This window comes from Amphibalanus amphitrite, unplaced genomic scaffold, assembly GCF_019059575.1.
Source record: "Amphibalanus amphitrite isolate SeventyFive unplaced genomic scaffold, NRLGWU_Aamphi_draft 000227F_arrow, whole genome shotgun sequence".
Taxonomy (NCBI): Eukaryota; Metazoa; Arthropoda; class Thecostraca; order Balanomorpha; family Balanidae; genus Amphibalanus; species Amphibalanus amphitrite.
The window spans coordinates 2,501-24,297 of NW_024881722.1; the positions used below are offsets into that span (position 1 = coordinate 2,501).

General features: G+C 48.3%; 1 non-coding gene and 1 pseudogene across 1 annotated transcript in view; both read right to left on the minus strand.

Annotated features, from left to right (window-relative positions):
* LOC122385697 overlaps positions 1-1,864 on the minus strand; it is a 3,766-nt gene extending 1,902 nt beyond the window's left edge. The window contains exon 1 of the ribosomal RNA XR_006257249.1: positions 1-1,864. This exon is cut by the window's left edge and continues 1,902 nt beyond it. This is a non-coding gene — a ribosomal RNA (large subunit ribosomal RNA).
* Positions 1,865-2,096: 232 nt separating this feature from the next.
* LOC122385696 lies at positions 2,097-2,253 on the minus strand (annotated as a pseudogene).
* Between the last annotated feature and the right edge of the window lie 19,544 nt (positions 2,254-21,797).

The following is a 21,797-nucleotide window of genomic DNA, read 5'->3' on the forward strand; positions in this document are numbered from 1 at the left end:
CCGCGTCCGGTTGCGGAATATTGACCGCATTCCCTTTCGCCATCAACCCATGTTATTCGAATGATTGTGTCGTTCAACACGGGATGCGGGAATTACCCGTTGGCTTAGGGCCGACTCACCCACGTCCAAGTACTGTTCGCGCGGAACCCTTCTCCACATCGGTCCACAAGGATCTTGCTTGTGTATTTGCTACTACCACCAAGATCTGCACCGATGGCGGCTCCAGCTAGCCTCACGGCTACGCCTTCGACGCTCACCACCGCGCCGCCCTACTCGTCGTGGCTTGAGACGTGGCATGCACGTCGCCTGCCGACGACGGTCGAGTATCGGTGGAACGCTTTAGCGCCATCCATTTTCAGGGCTGATTGCTTCGGCAGGTGAGTTGTTACACACTCCTTAGCGGGTGCCGACTTCCATGGCCACCGTCCTGCTGTCGTGAGCAATCAACACCTTTCATGGTATCTGATTTGCGTCCGCTTAGGCACCTTAACTCGACATGCGGTTCATCCCGCATCGCCAGTTCTGCTTACCAAAAGTGGCCCACTGGGCACTCGGATTCAGAGTCGTCGCTGCAGTGAAGCCAGCGAGACGTCTCACCCATTGAAAGTTTGAGAATAGGTTGAGCTCGCAAGGAGCCCAGCTCCTCTGATCATTCGCTTTACCGGATGAAACTCCGTATCACACGAGCGCCAGCTATCCTGAGGGAAACTTCGGGCGGAACCAGCTACTAGATGGTTCGATTGGTCTTTCGCCCCTATACCCAGCTCAGACGATCGATTTGCACGTCAGAATCGCGGCGGACCTCCACCAGAGTTTCCTCTGGCTTCATCCTGGCCAGGCATAGTTCACCATCTTTCGGGTCCCAACGTGTGGGCTCTAGGTCCACGCCTCAGCAGTGCTCAGTGAAGAGCAAGCCAGCCGATGGCGTGGCCCGCGGATGCGCCGCCGCCACGAGTGACGACGGATCTCCGCTCGTGCCGTCAGACGACACTTCACTTTCATTGCGCGTTTGAGATTCGACAATCTCAATCGCTCGCTCACATGTTAGACTCCTTGGTCCGTGTTTCAAGACGGGCCGCACGTGACGACGCAAAGGCCGAGCCGACTCTTGCGAGTCGATTTGCGCTGGCCGTCGCCCAGTCGTTTGCCAGCGGTCGCATTGCACCGAAGACCAGGCCGGCCGTGGCCGCCAGAGGCGCACATTCCACGGAGCACCGGCACACGTCCGAAGACGGCGCCGGCCCGACACGGCTCGACGGATAACGACCGGCAATAAGACCGGACAACGAGGCCCCGACCTGCCAATGTCAAACAAAGGGAAGCGCGCCGCCGACCGGCCGACAGCAGCACGCGCCGGCACCGTTTCCGATACCGAGCGCGCACCGTGCGTCAGCCGACGAGCGCCTATTTGTCCGACGACACGCGTCACACGTGCGCTTAATCCCATGCTGGCAGCTTCACGGGCTATTTGACTCTCTCTTCAGAGTACTTTTCAACTTTCCATCACTGTACTTGTTGACTATCGGACTCGTGGTTATATTTAGCTTTAGATGGAGCTTACCACCTGCTTAGGGCTGCATTAGCGAGCAACCCGACTCGAAGGAGGACTCGTCCGCGAGCGCGGCGATCGGTCGCACGGGCCTGTCACCCTCCACGGAACTCCTTTCCAGGAGACTTGGACCGACGCCGGACACGGACAGAGCCCTCCCGAACACCACATTGCACGACGGCCTCTCGGCCGCCGGCTTCGGTGCTGAGCTCATCCCACTTCACTCGCCGTTACTATGGGAATCCCATTTGGTTTCTTTTCCTGCACTTAATGATATGCTTAAGTTCAGTGCGTAGTCCAGCACCCCCGAGGTCGAAACGATAAGAGAGCACAGAGACGTGTGGTCCGCGGGCGGGCGCCATGTTGTGTCACATCAAACAGGGCACGGACGCCAAACGCGCGGAGAGCACACGCTGTGACGACGCCAGAATTGGCACTTGAGACGACGCCATTTGAACACTGTCGGCCACGGCCGGTGCCACGCGCACCGGCCATAACAACAGATGACGAAACGTCCACGGCTGCGTTGATGCGCAGATTCGTCAACCGACCCTCGAGAGCACTGAGCTTGCCGACCGAAATCGGAAGCCGCCATTTGCGTTCAACCTGTCGATGATCATTTGTGTCCTGCAATTCGCAAACTGTCTCGGGTTTTACCCCGGTCTTCATCGAAACACGAGCCGAGTGATCCGCTGCCATGGGAGCCCAATGTTTAGTTTTTGAATAGGACCGAGGGCGCAGGTCCTATGTTGGCGTTCAAAAATGTACACATATGGAAGCCATAGTGACATCGTATTGAGTACTTCCGTCCGGGGAATGTGCGTCCCGGACGGAATGACGGTAACAATCATGCACAGAAATATGCACACAACTGAGAATGATCCTTCCGCAGGTTCACCTACGGAAACCTTGTTACGACTTTTACTTCCTCTAGACGACCAAGTTTGGGCGTCTTCCCGGCCGCACGGCCGAAGCCAGCAGCCAGTCTAGGCGACCTCACCAAATCATCCATCGGTAGTAGCGACGGGCGGTGTGTACAAAGGGCAGGGACTTAATCAACGCAGGCTAGTGACCTGCGCTTACTTGGAATTCCTCGTTCATGGGGGACAATTGCAACCCCCAATTCCCATCACGAAAAGGGTTCAAACGTTTGCCCAGCTCCTCACGGAGAGGGGTGTTGAACGGCGCGCTGACCACTTCAGTGTAACACGCGTGCAGCCCAGAACATCTAAGGGCATCACAGACCTGTTATTGCTCCATTTCCTTCGGCTGGGACGCCGATGATCCCTCTAAGAAGCAAACCGCAGTCACAAGAGACTGACAGTTTCAAGTTTAATAGGCCAGAGTCTCGTTCGTTATCGGAATAAACCAGACAAATCACTCCACCAACTAAGAACGGCCATGCACCACCACCCACTGAATCAAGAGAGAGCTATCAGTCTGTCAATCCTTACGGTGTCCGGGCCTGGTGAGTTGTCCCGTGTTGAGTCAAATTAAGCCGCAAGCTCCACTCCTGGTGGTGCCCTTCCGTCAATTCCTTTAAGTTTAGCTCTAATTAGCGTAAGTATCATCAGCAGTGCCTTTCAGGTATACTGAAAAGAGAAGGAGCGTTAGATTAGGAGGGTCGGTATAGTCACCAGCCAGTGAAGTACCAGTAAAGTGCTTTCACGTAACAGCTGAAAAGGGAGGCAGCAATTGCCCGGAAGGAGTGCTGATTAAACGGAGAACCTACTCTTACCTAGAACGTCCTGCCACCTAGCGGATATACTGAGAATTAGTGTCTAACCAGAGGGAGTGACGATTACATCAACAGCCAGCCAAGGAGGTGCTGCCACCTAGCGGAAATGCTGAGAATTAGTGCTTACCCAGAGGGAGCAGCGATTACATCGACCACTTTATAATGCCAAGGAGGTGCTGCCAACTATCCGAAATACTGAGAATTAGTGTTAACCCGGAGGGAGCGGTAGTAACATCAACAACCCATTAACGTCTAGGTGCTGCCACGTAACGGCAGGAAAGAGAACCAGTGACTGATCAGAGAGAGAGAGAGAGAGAGAGAGAGAGAGAGAGAGAGAGAGAGAGAGAGAGAGAGAGAGAGAGAGAGAGAGAGAGAGAGAGAGAGAGAGAGAGAGAGAGAGAGAGAGAGAGAGAGAGAGAGAGAGAGAGAGCAGTGATTGTCCACAGCCTACTGCCCGAGAGGTGCTGCGACCTACCGGCGATACTCAGAACCAGTGGTTGACCAGAGGGAGCGGTGGCTTCAATGTTGATACAGGGGCCCTGTTTCACCGGTGATAGCAGCACGCTAGGGCCGCTAGGGCCATATATATATATATATATATATATATATATATATATATATATATATATATATATATATATATATATATATATATATATATATATATATATATATATATATATTTATATATATATATATATATATATATATATATATATATATATATATATATATATATATATATATATATATATATACATATAACAATTAGTACAGTACGCTACAGGGATATCACAGGGAACCAGTACCGGGATAGATGGACTGCGCCGCATGACACGGGCTAAGTGACACATGTGGAAGTGACACTATGGAACATGTACATTTATGGTGTGCCACTTTGACCATCACATGAAATCCAAAATACGTTAACATTGTGAAATGTCTGGAAAATGTCAAAAATATCCTGAGACGCACTACAGGAGAAGTGATTAAATATAATTGTGGCGTTTTTCCACCTTTTTTTACGTGTCGTCAGATTAAGTTTTAGAATAAGGACAGCGGACATCACGGCGAATTTATCTGATCTCAGGTCGACGACTTCCCTTGGACTCCGTTGCGCACCATGCCCTCCTTCTCGTAACGGCCAAAATACCCGCTATTTCCGCTAATGTCTACACCACGGGCCACCACAGGCGGAGCAGCGCCGCACACAGTGCAGCGAGCCGAAAGACCGTGGCGACCTCTGCAGTCCATATCGCCAACCACTAGCCAGACATCTGGCTGGGCTGAATGGCTCCACGGACGGTGGTGACCTCTGCAGTCCATATTGCCAACCACACGTCGGAAAGGGCGTGGGCTGCCGGGAAACGTACAGGGATCTCTGGGCTCGGAGAAGACGCCTTCATATGGACGCAGTATTTCTGCTTCCGAGTCCCCGAGTCCCGAGTCCGGGGTTTCCACATTGCCCCTGTGGTCCCCATGCCGTGATCGCAATTTTCCAGCTTTACAACTTAAAGTCAAGAAGTATGATGCTTGTTTTGAAACGAAACTCATTAAAACTTCTTTTATCAAGGTAGACTATCTATACAGGGACATTAATTCGGAGCATTAAGCGAATGTCCGTAGTTTTCCTGTGCAAACGCAACATAACATTCGTCATGGCAAGAATAATTATCAAAAAACCTCCCAGTCCCAAACGCCGACGCCATGCAGTGCTACAGCCATCTGTCGGCCAAAATGTACACTTCTTATCGGACCTCCTATGAAGAAAAAGCTTTTCAGATGAATTGATTTGAAAAGCATGTTTTCATGCATGTGCATCGGGCGGGCCTAGCCAATAGCAACAACTATCATTGTGGAATGACGCTATACCATAGTTTGTTATACAAATTAAAGAAAAATTATTTCATATCTGGTTCCTATTGTGTGCTTGGACGCACTGCAACCCCGACAAGTGCTGCCGCTGTTGGCAATATGCAAAACCACTATCTCACCTAACAGTTCATAGGTGACGTTAGGGCAGCCTCAACAGATTACAAACGGGCAACAGGCAACAAAAACGGTTCACTTATTTTAATATTCTAATCGACAATTCTCATACAAGAAAAAACAAAATTTTGATTGACGTTCAAAATTTAAAAAAGCCGCTATTCGCACAAAATATTCACAGCCATTTTTTCTCGGCTGCTTGGAGCGGTACCGCTGCTCCCGAGAGAGCAGCGGTACCGCTGCTCCCGAGGGAGCGCACCCCGTAGCCGGGTGCAGCGAGTACCTTGGGGCTGGTCGGCCTGTCCTTCGGGACGGGCCGGTGACTCTCTAGGGTGTCTGCCCAGACCAATGTCTCCCCCTAATTCCTATCGTCCTTCTGGCTCTGAAATCCTTCTGGCCCTTCGGTCTCGTCAGACCGAAAGGGCCTAACCCAACAAAACAAAAACAAATGGAGAGATTAACCTGCGCCCCAATGGGGATCCTGGATTTCCACGCCTTGCTGGAGGGATGTTTGAGCCACCAGTCCCCACTTCTAACTTACTTGGCTCCCGGGCCACGTAGCGACACGCGGTGAGCGACGTTGGAAAAAGCGTAAAAAATTATGACGAAATTAGTTCGTTCACATTTTAATCAGGTGAAACGTCCTGTCACCAGAGGTGACCAAAAGGTAAAATTTCAGCACTTTCCAGTCAAACTTCGACAATCTTTTACAGACCAGCGCAATATGGAGCTCAGGAACACATGGAGCTACAACGCCGCGGTTCAGCGCATTCCATAGCTCTAATAACGGTCTCTCTGAGATAATGTTCTCAGATTTGGCCTAAGGTCGACGTTTTAGCATCCACAGGGAAAAACTGCCAAAATTGACGTTCATTTTGGCGGTAACAGTTTTTCTTAAATAACTTTTTGACTCATAACTTCCAATAGCCTACTTTTAGTGGCATCGTGTTCTTCTCGTCAAGACGCAGTAAACAACACGCTTCTTGTATCGAGAGTACATGAACCTCCAGGCTCCACGAATCAAACTATCAAAACAGTTACATTAAGGGCGTACCGGTTTCGTCTATTGACTTCTTCAGCGCCGTTGACAACGGCGCTGAAGAAGTCAATAAGTTAAAAATAAGTTAATAAGTTAAGTTACTAATAAGTTAATAATTATAATAAGTTAATATGTTTTAACTTAACTAAACTTAAAGTGAAAAGGGAAAAAGGAAGGACCCGAGGGGAAGGATTCAGGAAGGATTATAGGAAAATGCTTTGTGCGTTCGTATATGGAACAGGGAGATTTGAGACACGACCTACATCACGTACACGGACACTGTTGGGGTGCAGGTGCCGGCGGAGGCGGGGCAGGCACCCGACGGCGCGCGCCGCCTCAGTGGCCAGACGGCGCGGCGGACCGGCGCTCCCAGCGGACGGCGGACCGGCACCCCCAGCGGACGGCGCCCTCCAGGGCGGACCAGGGCGCTGCAGTCCTCCTCCAGCGGACTGCAGCGCCCGCCTCCTCCGGCGGACGGCGGCGCCCCCAGCGGACGGCGGTCGCCTCCTCCAGCGGACTGCAGCGCCGTGGTCGGCCCTCCCTCGCCGGCTGGCGATCGGACGCCAGGACCGGTCCGGTCAGCTCGGCAGTGCGCACCCGCTGCCGACCACGGCTCCCGAACATACGAGTATACCTAAAGACATGGACAATGGACAGTCATTACCATCTCCGTATAGAAAAACACTGGTCAACAACAGGCTAAAAGTGGCCGATGCCGTGCTACCCGTGTCCGCTTCGTACGTCGTACGGAGTGTCACGTCCGGTCAGGTTAAGTCAGGGCTAGTCATGTCAAGTATGTAAGTACATACATAACATTTGGAAAACCAATACCAAACCGAAAGCCAACACCAACTTTCAGAATAATAATAGTAAATATCGCAAACAAGATAAATTCGTAAAATTAATAGCAACATTAACTTTTCACAAAATTCAAGGCTTCATACCATCGTGATGATTTATAACGTCAACAAAATACCAAATGCATTAAGCTTGGGATACACCAAACGATATTGAATTTGGTGTACCCTAATGCATTACGATACACCAAATGCATTACGATTGGACGAATTGGTCAGACGGTCCGACTGGGCCGGCGGGCAGGCGGGGTCACATGGACACGGACAGGGCGGGCCGCAGGGCAGGCGGGGTCACATAGACGCGGACAGGGCGGGCCGCAGGGCAGGCACATGGACACGGACAGGGCGGGCCGCAGGGCAGGCGGGGTCACATGGACACGGACAGGGCGGGCCGCAGGGCAGGCAGGGTCACATCGACACGGACATGGAACACGGCCGGCAGACTGGGCCAGGAAGGAATGCAGTACACCCGGAATGAAAAATGAATTCCCAGAGCTACGGGTGATACTTATCACCTCATTACGTAGTGACATCAGTAAGAAGTGTTTTCAGGACGACAAACGGGAAGTTTTACGGCTCCCACTGTTGTCGACTGTTAGTGATGACCCGGCGGCCGGGTAGGCAGCATGTCGCGCCCTCTCTGTGCTGACGGCAGACACTCTCTGGGCGCGGCAGCAGCAGTCGGGGCAGAGCCGACTGCCGACACTGAGCAGAGCGGCAGTCGGGGCAGAGCCGGCAGCGGCAGTCGGGGCAGAGCCGACTGCCGACACTCGGCAGCGGCAGTCGGGGCAGAGCGGCAGTCGGGGCAGAGCCGACTGCCGACACTGAGCAGAGCGGCAGCGACTGCGGCAGATCGCACCTGAAACAGAGCGGCTCAAACAGAACGGCTCAAACAGAGCGGCTCAATCAAACAGCGGGCTCAAACAGAGCGCAGACAGAGGGGGACGGGTGAAAGACAAAATGTCGCTTCATGACAAGACTCGCATCATGACGGAATGGGAGGACAGGAAATGTCCTGCATCGTCAAAACCCGCAGGCGTTTCCGCCCTTGCGTCGAGGCCGTCTTCGGCACAGACAATGAATTACAATTAATGGTTACAACTTACAATGAATGAATTATAATGACAGGTTACAATGAATGGACAATTTGCAAAAGCCTGTGACTTGGTGTTCCTGGTAATTGTTTTGTTCTACTGTTGAGCATAGGTGGAGAATTGTAAAAATCCACGTGGGTGATGGGTCAGTGGCGCCAGTGGCGGTGTTGGGTGTCCCGTGTCTTGCCGATGGTGCATGTTGGTCGGCTCTATAACAAGGTCGGGTACTCCCAAATCGGCTTTACTCATCAAAATTCGGCTTCTTTTTGGTCCTGGTCTCAAGCATTCCGAAGAATTATCCCATGGTAGTGGGCAGGTGGCAAAATTGACCTGACCTTAGGTCACCGGTATCGAAGTTTTGAGATATACATTTTGTATAAACTGTTGGCCTTATCAATCGGTGAAATTTTCAAAGCAATCAGCCACTCGGTGTGGGTATGACAGACATTGGTACTTCAATCGTTATTCGCGAAAAACTGTCTACCTTAAGCGCCGCTATTTTGACTTGTTTACCCCTGTGACGTCATTTTTTTTACCTGACGTGAAAATGACCTCAGTAAAAATTGTAGACTTTGTCCGTTTGTATCCCATGCCATTTTGTTTCTATCTTGCTTCGTTCTCGAGATATCACGGGGAGAAGGTATCCGCCCCCCGTCGGTGTGAAGTTGGTGCGGAATGCGGATCCCCGTTGGTGCGCGGGTTAAACCATGATATTTCGGACCAAAAGACTATCTCGCCACTCAAAGCAAAACTTCAGGACGCCCGGAACCGAAAACCCATTGACGCGGCACGAATGCGTCGATGGCTACCAAATGCTGCTGTCTGGTATAAATAAAGCGAAAAATTGTGTCCATTTTTTTACAACGCATTCTGATGAACGGTAATTACAACAGGGGCGCGGGAACTACCTACTTTCAGACTGAGGGGGGGGGGGGGGAAGGACACACCATAATTGAAATCAACCTTGGGTACCCCCAAACCTAGTTCTCTCGCCGGTTTTAGGCCACTTATTTTTCATCCCTTGGCGTTTTCATAAAAAGAAAACATTTGCAAAAAAGTGCGATATTCCGTCTTAAAGCTGTGGGGCTGGGGGCACCGCCCCCACGGCCCCGGAGTTGGGGGTGGGGGGGGGAGGTTAACTGTCCCCCCCCCCGTTCCCGCGCCTATGAATTAGAGAAAACAATGCGTTCAAAGAATCGTAACAGTGATGCCAGTACCAAATTTGGTTGTGGGTGCCCAGAGCCCCTTGGGGGGTGCTCAATTCAGAATTGGGGGTGCCCGGGCACACCCAAAAGTATACAAATCGACACCTATGCGCTGAGCTGTAAGCCAGTTTTTTAATGATGCAATTGGGCATTATCCGGGCAGCGCCTCTCTTTGGTTGTAAAAAGGAAATACGCCTGACTCTCCCAGCGCTAGGGGAGAAAGGCCCGGTTTAGCCAAAAGAAGTATTAAAAAAAAAACGGAATTTGATTTGTTGGTGTTGAGGGGGGCGTTGGGGAACTTTATCGTGTGCCAATTTCATGACCCTAGATAAATACATTCAAGCTCAAGTGAGGTAAAACGTGATCAAATTTACCATAGTGACTATTTTGCGTTTATACACCCTGACCCATACCTCTAAGAGTTACCGGCCGATTTTCCTTTTTTATTTATTCGATGTTTTTAGCTCAGGGGTCGGCATACCCCCTTTGGGGGTAATGGCGCCCTTCGGCGGGGGGTAATGAGGGCCTCTGAGAAAGCCTCATCTTTTTTTAGAATTAATGGCTCCCTTGATGGGACAAACATCGCAACTGTTGTGCCCCAGGATTCAAAGATTAGTCGAGGTCAAACGCACAAAGCATGAACTGATTAGCTGGCGCATGTCAATTTTCATGTAGCTGCTCACCATTCCGTACAGTCGTTGAAAGTAACTGTCATGTACTAACCGGCGCTCGTCTATTGGCGTTTTCACAGTCACTAACGCAAGGGAGAGGAGTCGTCCATTGCACCTGACCTGGGCATCTCGGTCTCTGAGCTGGAGCTTTGCAGAAAAATTGAGCGTGTTGCCCGTGAAGATAAGCAGCCGCTGCTACCCAATTTAAAGGTCGTTGGTCATTGGGTGACCTTCCATAGGTCAATGACAACTGCCGAGTAAATCGGGTCCTGCCGTAACTTCTTGAAGTGAGATTGTGTGGCCTGCCATGATCTCACGAAAGATCTCACAAATCAACGGTTATTCGGGTTAAGGTCATGCCATTTTCAGGACAGATAAAAATGATCGGCTCGATGGTACAGTTTTTCTTCGTAATCCGACTCTTTTAACGTGATCTATTCCCGAAAAATACCCGCTACCCCTATACGTATGGGGGTTAACCCGCGCCTCGCTGGGGCTCCTGGATTCCCACGCCCTGCTGGAGGTGGAGGTTGAACACCCCCTACTAACTTGGCTCTTGGGTCACTAGCGGAACGCCGTAGTCGGCGTTCGAAAGAGCGTAAGAAATGATGAAGAGCAAAATATGGTCACTTTTTAGGTCAAATCAAAGGTCAGGTCACCAGAGGTCATCGAACGTAAAATTTCGCCAATTTCCAGGTCAACCTTTGACAGTTTTCCACAAACTGGCCTATACCTCAGGAAAGGATAGAGCTGCAACGCTGCGGAAAAACGCATTCGATAGCTCTCTTTAACGTTTTTTTCTGATGCCTGCCCTCAGATTCAACCGAAGATTAACGGTTTAGCCTGCAGGGGACAAAAACTGCCAAAATGTACGTTGCTTGCTGATAGTTTTTTTCTTAAATAACTTGTCACTCAAAACTTGCAAGAGCTCACTTTTATCAGCATCGCGATCCTCCCGTCGAGAAGCATCGAAGGTTTTGTTGCACATCAGTCGATCCGTATCGTCGAGCTGAACACGTCTAAGGCATTTTCATCGCTCTGGCATGCCTTTATCAAAAGTTATTAGCGAAAAGCTGTTAGATACCATTCATGACCTGAAATGACCTCAGGGACATACAGCGGGGTTACGGGCGCAATTTTCCGGTTCAGCGGTCATGTTTACTTGTAAATAAGAGTGTTACAGTGTTAGGAATGACACTGGTCCAAAAGAGGCGCCTTTCAATTTTTTACCATTTACTTAGCGCCCTCTCCCATTGATAATGGGAGAGGGCGTAAAATTGACCTGAACTTTGGTCACCGACATCAAATCTCCGAGATTCAAATTTTTTACATGCTGATTATTTCAAGGGACATATTTGTGTTATGAGGTTATCGTTGGAGCCAACAAATAACTAAATGCACTTACTTTTATTGACGTTTCGGTTTCAAACAACCTTCGTCAGAATAGAATTACAAGTTAAAATATAAATATGCGTCTCAAATGCACATATCTTAAACATACTGAGAACATAGCAGAGTTCTCAGTATGTTCTCTGCTATGTTCTCAGTATGTTTAAGATATGTGCATTTGAGACGCATATTTATATTTTAACTTGTAATTCTATTCTGACGAAGGTTGTTTGAAACCGAAACGTTAAAAGTAAGTGCATTTAGTTATATGTTGGCTCCACCGATAACCTCATAACATTTGTACATGCTGTTGCCTTTATCAATTCCTGAAAGTTTGAAAGAGATCTGTCACTCACTGCAGCTAAAGCAGGCGTTACAGTCTTTACTGAGGTAAGGTCACTTGACGTGATCTGGTGACCTGACCTTGAGTGACTCTGGTCTGAAATATTCACAACATGTGCAGAAACGATGTATGATCAATTGCTCCAAAATGGTGGCGCTCCGTGCCAACGTTTTTGAGATATTGCGAGAAACCGCAGGGGAGGGGGCCTGCGGTTTCTCGCAGATATGGTACCCAAAGAGTCACGGAAAAGTATGGAATTTCAGTAACCTTGGTTGTATCACCAATGGGGTCTGGTAGGTGGGGGTGATGGCCCTGCCTGGCGCCAAAAAAGGGGGCACGACCCCGGAGGACCTGCCGACCATAAATAATTTAGCATGTTAAGAGAATCTCTAGTTAATCTAACAATAAATTTGGCACTTAGTGACCTGCTAAGAATAAGCTGTCGCCGGCAGAGTCGTGGGTCGGCCGATGCGGGAAACGTTTCAGTCACAATATTGTGTTTGCAACCTAATAATTCAACTTTTACCAATTTAGTTTCGTTTTTTTACCATAAGATTGCCTGTACAGCCCTCAGCAGACTGCGTGGTAGGTATCCTTTTTTCGACAAAACTGGTAATAACTCAAAAGCTATGTTATCAGTCGGTCGGAACTCACTGCAAATAGATGCGCCATGCTCCACTCCTTCGATTGGGTCTATCAATAAACAAAGTATACGCCTTGTGTGGCAACAAAATGCAAAAGTTCGTTTTGAGGGCAAATATAAACTTTTGGGTTTTGTTGCCAAACTGGATGGAAAATTAATACGATGATAATGCCAATCTAGGGTGCGGGGTCTGGCGGGCCTTGCTGTCACGATTTCCGAGTGACCGATTGCATAGCATTCACGTTATTCTCGGTTTTGTCCAAAAAAGAATACCTACCACGCAGTTTGCAGAGGGCTGTACATTTCTAAGCCTTCACACAAGATTTGACGCGAATCAATCACAATCAGCGGTAAGAAACACAGTGCAAAGATGGAAGGAACCGTCCCGCGCCGGCACAGTCTACCATTCAGGTGGCGAGTATCGGCCGGCGCCGGCACAGTCTACCATTCAGGTGGCGAGTATCGGCCGGCGCCGGCCGCCGCGCCGCACCGGCAGGATGTTTGATTTTGAACCGCTATTACTAGGAAAGTTGCGGACCGATGTACCTATTGCTTGCACCAGAAGATTTGCAATTCGGTTCTGGACAGGTATTGACATTTTGACGTTAATATAATGAATACGGCGTGAGTTATTGGCAAAAAACAGGTGGGGTTGGCGAAATCCGCCCCCTTCCACTGCGCGTGTACGTTGCACTTCTTGTTGCTATATCATCCAAAGTTATCGTTGGCCCACTCTAATTTTCTCAGCAGACGTGCCTTACGTGTAGTGGAAGACAATATCTAAATTTGAGCAAAATCGAAGGGTACCCATTTTTTTAATGACGTTAGTGCTTGTGCGAGGAACATGTTCATAAATAGTAGAAAATGTAAAAACATGACCTTATTTCCTCGATAATTGCCAAAACGAATGCTGTACAAATATATACTTTATTTGAAAGAATGTAATATTTCGACCACAGGTCTTTTTCCAACAGTTTCAAATCTTTCTTTCAAATCCAATCTTTCAAATCCAACAGTTTCTTTCAAATAAAGTATAGATTTGTACAGCATTAGTTTTGGCAATTATCGAGGAAATAAGGTCATGTTTTTACATTTTCTACTATTTAGGTACCCATTTTTCACAAATTATATTTTAAAAAATTAATTCAAAATATATTAAATTCAAAATTTTCAAAATTTGTAAAAATTGCCAAATTTTGCTGGTATAACTCCTTATGTATACGTTCCGTTTTGTTTGATATTAATAGCTTCAAAAATGTTGAAGCTATAGATCTTTCAAAATTGCGATACACGCCCAATGCTGCTAAAAAAGCAGAAGTTTAGTGGCTTATATCTCTGTAGCCCGAGGGCATATTACAAAATCCTTTCACCCTCAGAGGTTTCACCTAATAGGCAATAGGTATACCAAGTTTGAACAAAATCGCAGAGGTGACCGATTTTGGCTGTCCCGGTTGACATGGAATGCCCCGCAGATGACTTGAATCCACATTCCAGTTAAATAACTGACCTGAATATTTGTTAATAGTTACAAAATACAGTTAAATTTTTTTTTTTCCCAATGCAAATAATTAAGAGATTGCCTGATTTGTATTTGTTACATTCTTTCAAAGTATTAGGTACATTTAAAGGCTTATCTTATGTCTTGAGAAAGTTTGAAGCATTTGTTTGATAATTCCCTGATTTCGGTATCTAGTCGGTATTTCCCCCTATTTCTGAAAATCGGTTCGGTTTTGGCATACTCTCAGTGGTTTTGGTCGGTCACCGAGCTGCGGCAAGCTAAATATAAGGCTGCCGACTCTGAATTCAATTGTTGTATGTACCTGGTCGGTTGCTACTGATCAAGCAAGTTCAACAAACAAACGGTGTAATAGGCGGCGGAACGATTTGAGACAAGGGGGGGCACCAGCTCAAGGAGCCAAACCTAGGGTACCCCTAAATCCTGTTTTCTCATCGGATTTAGGCCACTTATTTTTCGTCAAAGCCCTGATACGATAGTTTTTTTTTCTTAAAAAAAGGAACAGAAATGGTATGGTAGGCGACCTGACCGGCCACTGGCGGATCCAGGAGGAGGGGCTTTCGGGACAAATACCCAGGCAGCGCCAGAAATCGCCGGAAATTTACGTTTTTGTTTCTGGAATAAGACGAACGATTAACTTTTATTACGAAAAGTTTGCTTTAACCCTCGCCGGCACAGGGGGGGGGGGGGGTGATGCAACCCCCCTAAGGTTTTTCGCGAATAACTCGCGTAAAAGGCATCCGATCGCGACGTAACTTTCAGTACCCTCGCATTGCTCAATTTTACACCTACCCTGAAAATTTCATGATCCTGACCCAAATGACCTTAGACCTGTGACCTCTTTTCCGAGACCATGTTTGGCGGGAATCGCGATTCCGCGTATGTCGGCTCGCATTAGCCGCGCATTTGCAGGCTTTTCGTGGTTTCAAACGTTCAAACACGTGATTTGATGTTGCTCCCATACATTAGGATGGGTGTCAAGGTCACCTGAAGGTCAGGCTAGGTTATTGACCTTTGGTGACCTCGCGTGACCTCGTTTCACTTTTTCGAGTTTTACATGTTTCTAGGCTAGTTTTTGGAGCTGAATTCGAATTCAGCAACCATTTGAACATTTACGAAGTAGTTTTGGTGCCTTCGTAACATGTTACGAAGCTGTCAGAGGCGGTTGACACGTATTACGAATATCCGTCACAACCCCTACCGGTTGACCTGACCTGACCTGACCCGACCTGGTCTAAATGCTTAAATACATCATCTCTGATCAGAACTAACACGATATTCGTGATCAGCACCCCGGAAAACCACATAGCAGCCACACTTTACGACTTTCTAACAGGTCCCGATTTTCCCGGTTTTCGGGTCATTGACCTGACCTGGAAGGTCACCCGATGACCTAGGACCTTAAAATTGGGTATCATCGGCTTCCTCCCGTGAAGGGCAACACGCTCGTTTTTTTCCGCGAAGCTCTAGCTCGATCAGGGGCCAAACGCGAGGGGGGTCGTACCAACCCCCTTGTGCCGTCGAAGGACGCAAAATGGCCTGTGCCGGCGAGGGTTAAAGTGCACAGCAACGCGTAAGGAATACAAACTTTAGGTAAGTAATACAAATACGCGTAAGGAATACAAAAAGGAATACACTTTAGGATTGTCAGGGGCACCACAGACCTGCCAAGGCCCAGGGACACCACAGGCCTAGCAAGGACACCACAGGCCTGTCAGGGGCACCACGGGCCTGTCAGGGCCCATGGGCACCTACTCGTAAGTCATGTCAGGGCCCACCGTAGGCTTGTCAGGGGACAGGGTAGGTAGGTACCACAGTCTTTCCAGGGGCACCAGCGGCCTAGCAGGGGCACCAGTCATCACATGACTAACCAAAAATAAAGAAAATAAAAAAAACTGAAAATAGGGCACCACCAAAATTAAGTGGCCGAAATCCGTTGAGATTTTAATTTTGGGTATAGGCAGGGGCACCACTTCGATTCATGACCCTCTCCTTGGAGTTTTCCCGAATCCGCCCCTGGTACTAATACATCAAATTTAAGGGGGGCACCTTGCTATTGGTGCCCCCCTTGCAGAATTCAAGGGGGGCACGGTGCCCCGGTGCCCCCCCCGTTCCGCCGCCAATGAACGGTGTTACGGAAACTGTTTGTTTGAAGTGTTGGAAACTTCGTGTCTTGCCGGGAGGTGCAGTCCGGACTCTGGCGAAGAACCCACGCACATACTGTTATTATTGGCACAGCGTAGCTTCTGACTGAGTTCATCTTGCTATGGTGGTGCTGTTCTGCTCGCAAGATTTGCTTTTCGGCCGTTCAGGTCGTCAGGTGTCATCGCTATCTGTCATCGCTGTCATCGCTGTGGCAGAAGCCACACGGTCTCAGAAGACGGCATTATAAGGTGGCCAGTGTGGACTTCGCCGCAACTATTTTTGAACATTAAGAAAGCGGAGCTTCACCACTCACCAAGGCATCTCCCAAAACGATCAGCGGCTCGGCGCCTATTTCGTCTACACGGCGGCATAGAAACGGGCCGTGAACGTAAAGGGAGGGGGATAGCTGGGTCAGTCGCCGGGCGAGGAGCAGACGCGACGCGGCGGTATCTGAAACCGCCTCACACGTCGACCAAATGTTCAAACGTTTAAAAGAAGTTGACGATCGGCGACTACAGGTGCATTAGGCCTATAGTGACGCTACACATTTTTGGCTCACAAATGCTGTCCCTGAAATGTGTCGTGTGCGTTAGGATGAATAAATGCACCAATTATCGGATGATTATATGAGTCTGAGACAACAAATACATTAAAAATCAGGGTACACTTACCACAATCGGATGCAAATCACAAGTACGAACTACAAACTTGTGACGAGTAGGGGAGAGTGGGGAAAGATGCCCAGGGTTTTACTATGTCATATATTATTCGAAAATGACGATGGGAAAGCAAAAACTTGGAGTTTCAACGGAAGCCGACATCATTTTTCTCCAAAAATATCACACTTTCGTGCCTGAAATATCATTACTTTTTTTGCTATTAAGCATTTTCCTGAAGAAGTGAAAGGGGGCATCTTACCCCACAGGGTGGGAAAGACGCCCCCTGACGTTGGGAAAGATGCCCCCTGCACTACAAGTGACATAAATGGGCACGTGAATCGCCTGAACGAATCAGTAGTCCCTTCGAGCCTGCAGTAGACACCAAACGTCATCATAAGGACCCTCAAAAGTAGTCGTAAGGGGCTTCAGAGGTCATCGTTAGGGCCATCATAGTCCAGCGCGGCCAAACAAGCCTCCGTGGTGGCGTTCGGAGACCACTGTGGGGCTCTTATAGGTCTTCATGATGCTTGAGGGCCCTCGAGCCCATCGTGGGGACCTCCGATGCCAGTGCGGCCCGTGGGGCCAACGTGGGAGCCCTCAAAGGATGTCGTGAGCTGCCCTGGAGCCAATAATTGGGCCCACAGAGGCCGTCGTGAGGGCTCTCAGAGTCAGATGCCGCCCAAAAAGTCGCTATGTGGGCCGAGAGACCGGCATGGGAACACCCGACCGTACTGGACACTCAATAGTCCCAGATCGGCTTTTGTCTACATCACAAGTATGTAATAAATGATTTGACGGGCTGTTTGAAGGACAGCCTACGAATTTAGGGGGGCGTCTTTCCCCATCAGGACAGGGGGCATCTTACCCCAAGGTACCGAAGTAACATTAAATCAGCACAATTTGTTAGCCATAAAACTACACCATAAAACAAACTGTTTGGGACACAGTACACGCATGCTAATGTATCACGACTATAGCAAGGGACGCAAAAATCTTTTACCTTCTTTGATATTTACAATGTTCTGACACCAAAATATTTTTTGAAAGCAGCAAATAAAAAACATGCAGTCATCAGCCAGCCGTTGCCCAACTGAGCTTCGCAATTTTTTGTGCCGTTAACAAGGCAGGCTTCCGCTTTACGCTAAGAACATTAATTTCCAGGTCCGATTCTTTGTTTCGTCGCTAGAGGGGGTGGGGCGTCTTTCCCACCCTGGGCATCTTACCCCACTCTCCCCTACCGGCCAACACGTCACCTCAGGAGCGAATCTAACCGTGTTGTGGGCGGGTGTATGGGGGAGGGGGAGGGGGGGGAAATGTTACATAACTGGCACCTCTTTGTTTTCCACGTGACATGTGCACAAGAGGTCACCCACATGCATCGGGAATATTCCAATAATTGGTAGAAGGACTGAGGCTACCCTACCAAACGGGTGCACGTCAGAATAGCTAATGGCATTTGAGCTAGTGACTTTTCAGCTAGAACAAAACAGCCAGTGCCTCAAAACAGCTTGTGATAAAATAGCCAGCGTCAAAATAGCTAGTGAAGCAAAATAGCTAGTGTTCCAAAACAGCTAGTGACAAAATCGTTAAGTGTCCGAACAATTAGTGACGGAATAGCTTAGGGCAAGTGAAAAAGACATCCACCTACTGAGACGTTAGGGAATACATCGCGGAGGGTCCTATTGGCCGATAATTCAAAGTTCATTATAAACGTAAGGGAAGACTGACCCAATAACGCACACGTAAGGTTCCAATCGCAATTACGGCCAAATGGCTGCGCCGATAGGGGTGTAATCACGCCAGTATGTTGGGCAATCAATGGTCTCTATAATCCCATCAAGTCAGGTAAATGGAGGCGAGGTCCCTACATTTTCTGATAAAAAAAGAAATTTGATCAACTTCGGGATCATCTCAGTGACCTTCGATAACCTCGGCGCCTTTCCGTAATTTATCTGTTTGTTAGCTGGTTAGTTGGTTTGCTTGTGCTTTTATGTAGGTAGGGACTGGATTCGAATCCGATATCCATTGTACGCACTTCAGATTGGAGACTTATGGAGACTGCGCCTTTAAGAACGCGCGACTGTGCGTTTTTGAGAACACGGTTCCTAATCACGCACACTCTTCCTTTATTCTCCATAACACAAAGCTGACGCATCCTGGGTAAAAATGACCTTGAGAAACGTGAACAGCAAACATTTTTGATCCTAATGACGTACAGATGAGAAGCCTGCCTTCGTATTCAATTGTGTGTTATCCATGACGGATATATATAAAAAACGACAATGTATTCAAATACACAATTAAAAAACAGAGCTTTCGGTAACAACAGTTTCGGTAACAGTGATCAAGGTATTTGTTACCGAAAGCTCTGTTTTTTAATTATGTACCTATTTGAATACATTGTCGTTTTTTATATTCGTATTCAATCTTCCTACACTCGGAATATATCGAACACTGCTTATTAGTTGGGACATTTTTTTTTTGCCATTTTAGTCGCCTCGACTTTTCACAGAAAGATGTCTCATTACAACAGATATAAGCCAAACTTACTGTATCGACTTGCACGTGGTGCAGAAAAACAATCAGCTGATTATAAGCAAACTATAGTGACATCTAGCGATGATTTCCTTGCGTTCGCGCGTAAATAGGAGCAGTGCGGTATTAGGTCACTTTCCCCTACGGCCTACGTGGTTGTAGATGACTTCATATTTTCAAAGTTTTTTTTTCGGCATGTTGTCAAAGTTTTCTCGAACGGAACTGTGATTCAGAAGTTGGGTCGTTTGACATCTGCTTCGTTTTCGGCGTTCCCGTATAACAATAAACGTACTTACATCTGATTCCCCTTGCCTAACAATTTTTTCCATGGAATTTGCATTCCTGCCCTAGTAGACGGTTCTGATGCATAGCCTTCTAGCCTTCTTTTCCTTAGGAGCTAGCGTTTCGTTTCGGAGCTAATGTTCTAGCGTTTCGGCGCCATGGCCGCCTGCACGCCTCAATGCTAATGTTCATGTCACAATCTTCAGGGCTCGTGGGAAAATAACTCATACTAGCTGCTCGTACTTTGTAGGTACTAGCTACTTTCACCTACTAAATATTTAGCTTCACTCAGGGCCTCGTCTAACATGTTTACTGGGGGAGGGGGCAATTGCCTCCCCTGTCGAGCGGATTGCCCCCCCCCCCCCCCAGTGGCCAACATTTGCCCTCTCAGTCAAGACGTGAACTTCTCACAAAATTCCTATACCTATCGCGGAAAAACAGATGGTAGGTTTATATCATTGGTTAGCTCCGATCTTGAGCACCCGCCATCATGTTTTGGAAAACCAGGCCCATATAATGCAATTCTCACCCCGCTCTACCCAGTTAACAGCCGCCCCCGAGCAGACCAGACTCTTTCTCTATCCCTCTCTCTCTCTCTCTCTCTCTCTCTCTCTCTCTCTCTCTCTCTCTCTCTCTCTCTGTCTGTCTGTCTGTCTGTCTGTCTGTCTGTCTGTCTGTCTGTCTGTCTGTCTGTCTGTCTGTCTGTCTGTCTGTCTGTCTGTCTGTCTGTCTGTCTGTCTGTCTGTCTGTCTGTCTGTCTGTCTGTCTGTCTGTCTCTCTCTCTCTCTCTCTCTCTCTCTCTCTCTCTCTCTCTCTCTATCTCTCTCCATTCTCCCTCTTCCTCTGTCTGGGGCACACAAGTTTGGAAAATACCACAGAGAAAACACCGCGCTGACATTAGCTGCCAGTTCTATTATGGTCATAGGGCTTAACCGACACTTGAAATAAAAACAAAAAGGAATGAAGTGAAAATAAGCTAATAACAAAAATAAACTGTCGTTCGAGTCGCTTCTTTTAAAAAAGTCGTCCACAACACCAAAGCCAAAGCTAAACACGCCTCGACTTAGTAACGTTGTCAACCAACCAGCAATCTCGTCTGCGAGGAGACTGAAGACCAAGCTTTCTTCCGTTACCACGCGCAGATCCCGCGCAAAACCTTCCACTGCACGAAAAGGAAGCTCAGATGATATGGCAGCGCATGTATACAAGCAATTATTACAACCCTTGCTGATAGCTGTGTGTGCCATTAAACATAAGCGGTCGGCTGTTTTTGGTACTGTGTCGCCCAAAGACGACACATTGTATCTTTGAAGGTGAGATGTGAAGGTTGAGTGTCTGAAGCTTCGGAGTAACGCTGTTGAGTGTCCTTTCGAGTTGTGTTAGGGTGCTTCCTCGTTGGTTTTGTGTTGTCCAGATTGCTATATCGTCCGCATAGGTGGCTATCTTGACTTGTCTTGTGTTCTGTTTGAGCTGTGAGTTAAGTGCAAGTACGAAAAGCAGTGGACTGAGCACTCTCCCTTACATGAGTCCAGTGCTCGGATACTGTGTGTTTGATGTGTGTGTGAGGTGTCTGACTTTGAATGTGCGTTTTGTGAGGTAGTTGTTCAGGTAGGCCATGAGGTGACCATCTATGCCAATGCTTTTGAGATAGGCGATAAGTGCGGTAATGTTCAAGTGTGTCGTATGCGTTTTGCGTTGGTTAGTTTATACTTTTTTTCAAGAGGAGGCACTTTGCAGTTGCGGATATATCAAATTGTTTGATATTGACACACTCAGAAGATTGATTGAAAGTGTGATAGGCGTGACGGTCCGTCGGACCATGTGCTCCGGCATGGTCCCCCTCCCCTCCCCACCCCCTCCGACCCAGGCGGTCGCCTCGCTCCAACGGGTCTCGGCCACCGGCCGCCGCGCCGTCTGCCCTGCCCCCACCGCCCCAGCCCCCCTACGGCCGGTCATCTGTCGCGTTGTCGGACTTTCAGTGGTAGACGGGTCGGGTAAGTAAAAGTAGCGGGGGCACAGGGTTGGGGAATGGTGGCTGGTAAAGTTGCATTTGCACCCGGCCCGCTGCTCGTCCACACTGCATTTCTCCACTCGTCCAAAAACTTAAGAATACAATTATGTCCAAACTCGTCAAAAAATTATG